This window comes from Oryzias melastigma, linkage group LG2, assembly GCF_002922805.2.
Source record: "Oryzias melastigma strain HK-1 linkage group LG2, ASM292280v2, whole genome shotgun sequence".
Classification (NCBI taxonomy): Eukaryota; Metazoa; Chordata; class Actinopteri; order Beloniformes; family Adrianichthyidae; genus Oryzias; species Oryzias melastigma.
In genome coordinates this window covers 2,146,791-2,151,154 of record NC_050513.1, presented here as the reverse complement: position 1 = coordinate 2,151,154, position 4,364 = coordinate 2,146,791, and the positions used below count along the sequence as shown (strand labels likewise).

The following is a 4,364-nucleotide window of genomic DNA, read 5'->3' as shown; positions in this document are numbered from 1 at the left end:
ATTTTCAGTTTTATTACCACAATAGTTAGTTAGTAGTAGTAGTTAGTATTTATCCAGAGCTTGAATAATAAAACGCTGATCAAAATAAGAATGAATGAAATAATATTCTAATTCTAGTGTTTACTTTGTACATTGAGATTTTTATTGTGTATACTTTCGTAAGCTGCTGAAAACTTAATTTCCCCTTTAAAGGTGCCGTCCCAAAGGGATCAACAAAGCTAAATCTAAGTCTAAATATCCGATGTTGATTGGTGGAAAACGTCTGATTTCGATCAAGTCATCAACGACCTGATTGGGCCCGATTTCCGATCAGGTGATTGGATCAGGACATCCCTAGTAAAAGCTCCGTTCTATCATTTCAAGCCATGTTTTGTTCTGTCGTGTGTAGTTCTACAATAAAAAAAAAAAAAAACTCAACATCGTCTTCCGCTAGCATTAGCGTGGCTCTTCCAGCGGTTGAATATTCATACCAACAGCGGTTTTATAACTTTAAAAGGTCACTACAACATAAAGTCATTACTTACATTTAAATGTAAACTTCTGTGGTTCAGAGCGCAATAAAGTGAAGAAAAGAGCTTCTTCCAACCATGCGGTTTACTCTCGCCATAGCGGACTCTTGACCCCTCTGTTTGGAGTGTGAAACTTAAAAAAAAAAAATCCGGACACGACTTTGACTTCAACTGACACTCCAAATCAAGGGGTAAGTAAATTTATCCTGGGAAGAGATTAAAATGTGTACTAGCAATGCAGCAATGTGTCTTTGCTGAAGGTATTAAATGTGGACATCATGAATTTTTAGCAATTTTTGCGCTTGATTATGCTTAAAATACGTGCAAATAACATCAACCAAAATAGAACCTGTTAGAATAATATCTGCTCAAATGAAAGGTTGATATTTTTCAATAAAACATCCAATATTGAAGGAAATCAATCATTTGAATTTAGATTTGTGAACAATCTAAGACAGGAAATGAAAATTAAGTTCAGCAGGACATTCATAAAATAAATGTTGTACATGTTTCTGTTGAAATTAATAAGGTTAACTTTTATTATTCACATAAAATTATGTTAAACAGCGTTCAGCTGTCAGCTTTGCTGTTCCCAATGCAAACACCAGAAGCAAAGATTCCTATTTCTGGCCATTTTGTCTGACGTCCCCGTGAAAAGGGTCTATATGGGGCTGAAGACGGACTATGAGGATAGAGAGAAGCTGCCAGAGGGAGAACGGTTAAGTCTGAGGAGGCTGTTAGGAGGAGGGCAGAGTTTCAATGGAGCTGTGATTGTTTTTTTTGTTTTTTTTTTTTTGAGACAAATCAGAATATTAAAAAGAATAAAGTTTGGGTTTTTTGTGTTAGTTTGTGTGTCTTTTATTTATTTCTTCATTTTTGGGTCTAGTTGGAAAGTCCCCCATTCCAACTCACAATCCTACACACTAGATGGCGGTAATGCACCTTAACACTATGTGTCATCCCTCTTTAAATCAAACTGCTGGAAGAAAAAGAACTTCCGTTTCCGGCAAGGAGTGAAGTTACGTCCGCCATCTTGTCTGCAGCAGAGACAAACGTAAGAGAAAGAGTGTTTTGTTAATTCTCTATATAACAAATTGCATTTTTTCAGTTTAAGGCAGATAATCTAAAGATCCCCCTCAGAAGTTCCTGTTCGTCGGTTTTTGTTGTTTCATCTGAATGATGCTAACGCGCTATTGATAGCTTAGCTGTGTGTGCATGTGTGTGTGTGGCGACGCTGAAGTTAGTTTCCGAATCAAAGCTTCCGATCCGCGAGAGCAATAAAGGAACATTCCACTGTATTTTTCACACTCTGACCACCTAAGAAAGAACAGGTCCTGTTCAAAAACTGCTGCACGTACACAGCTCAAACCTGGATTAAATTAGGTTATAGATAGTAAAGAATACATTAAGCACAGTTTTTGATTTGTGAAAGCTTTATTTGATTTGTGAAAATGTGAAACATGATTATTTATAGAATGAAAGTAGAATTCAAATTACTGTATAAAGACAAAAATGGCTATGAGATCATTTTTTCCGTGTTTTGTTAACTGATTTATTATAAAGTACCTGTTTTTGTGTTTTATTTTGACTTTTACTTCCCTTATGCCTAGAATAATTGATCTTCTGGACCCGTGTCTTCTCAGGAATGTCAGTTTATGTGTCTTAAGTTTGCACACATTTACTGGCATTCTGGCATAATGATTTTCTGGCATTCCTGCTTTGCAGCTTTGTGGGGTTTTTTTTTAATAAATATTTGTTAACACCTGTCTCCTCACATTTTTAACATTTTGGTCCTCCACTTGCAATTCAGCTGATCTAAAAACAATGGGCTGACTGCTATTCATCTAAATATATCAATTAAATTTAAATACATCAACCACATTAAATCATCCTATTTTCAACTTCACAAATCAAAGTTTTCACAAATCAGAAACTGTGCTTAATATTTTGTTTATTATCTAAAGCATAATTTAATCCAGGATTGAGAAGTCTAGGAGCAGCAGTTTTTAAACGGGACCTGTTCTTAGGTGGTCTAAGAGTGAAAAATACTGTGGAAAGTTCCTTTTGTGCTCTTGCGAATCAGATGCTAACTTCAGCATTGTCTGAGTGTGTCTGTGTCATTGACAGTATAAGAAAACGGGACTGAGCAATCCATTCCCCCCACCCCCCTTCCGTGTTCCATACATAGACTGTAAAAAATAATGGACAAAGCGAGCAATGAGGTCCCCCATTGGAAATGCATTACTTCCTCTCCTCGCGAAAGTAGGCCGCCGCTTTCACCGTCAATTCCTGAAACGAATACCGCCATTTGGAAACAATCTTCAGTGATTGGTCTGAGTCATAGCTGAGTCATGGAATCTACAGGAAGTACTGTCGCCAATCAGGAGTGAGTTTATTGCAACCGTCTGCCTCTTTCCACGCCTCGACCACGAGACCGCGGATGTAAACAGCTTCTACTTTAATAACGGCGGCTCGGGAGAATCGTACAAGTCATTGTTGAAGCCTTTGAGGGAGAACCATTCCAACATTTGATTCTGTCAGCGGTTCTTTTGGATTTACTTACATTTATTCCTTTTTGTCGTGATAAAAGGAGCATTTGGGTGACGCCGCTGCAGACCGGCGCGTGTCCCCCTCGCGCGCGCCGCAGCTTTTCAGTTGTCATTTGCGGCCAGGTTACAGTCTGACCAGATGCNTTTGGATTTACTTATATTTATTCCTTTCTGTCGAGGTAAAAGGAGCATTTGGGTGACGCCGCTGTAGAACTGCGTGCCCCCCCCCTCGCAGCAGCAGCAGCTCGTCTCTTCACATGCGCGGGCAGGTTACAGTCTGATCAGATGCACGTGAGAAGCTCGTTCAGCGGTATTTAAAATAAATAACCATCCTAACAAGTGAACAACTGGATCTTTTTTCTGTTTGAAAATACGACCAGGTCCTTTCAAGTTTGTCTCGCGCTCCTCAGACGGCTGCGTCTAATTCAGGCTGAAGCTGAAAAAGTGCGGTGAAGATGAAACTTTGGTTGGTGATTTTATGGAGGAGCTGTACCATTCCGTATGATATAGAGCTTATTATTTATATGCTATAATCAAAACAGTGAAAAAAAGAAAAACAAACGTTAAACAAAGAAAAAAGTCCAAACTCACATAACCTCAGAGTGAAATCTATTTCTACAGAGTAAATCCTCATCTAAAAATGTCGACAGCATGCTCCTCTTGTTGTTTCAAACTGCTGCATCGGTACATTCCATTGAGGAAAACAACAGTAGGACAATGATTGGTACATTGTTGAATTGTAAAGTAGGTGTTAAAAGGTCTTCACGGACCCATTGATGAAGTCTGCTCCCATTGGCTACCCGTCATCTGTCAATCAAACCCCCCAGACGTTCGACGTCAGACCCACAAACGCTTATTGAGCCATCTGATTGGTCAATTTATAACTCTAATAACTTGGAAAAAAATCTTTAAAAAAAATTAGGATTAGAAAAAAGAAGTTAATCAGAAAGCAGCAGAGGAAGAATGATTATTCTGACATATAAAATGACTGAGAAATAACTGTCTGTTTCTCAATGTAAGTCAATGGGACTTTGGCCTTTTTGCAACCCAGTGGTACTTCCTATATGGAACATGGAAGGAGGGGGGCTTGCTCAGTCCAGTTTTTTCTTATACAGTCAATGGGCTGACACCAAGTTCTCCATGCAGGAAACCCCGGTCAATTGTTACTTCCATCCATTTTCTTGACCGCTTTGTCCCTTTCGGGGTCACGGGTTGCCAGAGCCTAACCCAGCTACTGAAGGGCGAAGGCGGGGTACACCCTGGACAGGTCGCCAGTCTGTCGCAGGGCCTCATTCACACACCCAGT

At 39.4% G+C, this 4,364-nt stretch overlaps 1 protein-coding gene across 1 annotated transcript in view; it reads left to right on the top strand.

The window, feature by feature from the left end:
- The first annotated feature begins 1,490 nt into the window (after positions 1-1,490).
- The window catches only part of LOC112139976, a 15,587-nt gene continuing 12,713 nt past the window's right edge, over positions 1,491-4,364 (top strand). Inside the window, exon 1 of the mRNA XM_024262862.2 lies at positions 1,491-1,563. The gene's annotated coding sequence lies outside the window, so the exon portion shown is untranslated. The remainder of the gene's footprint in view (positions 1,564-4,364) is intronic.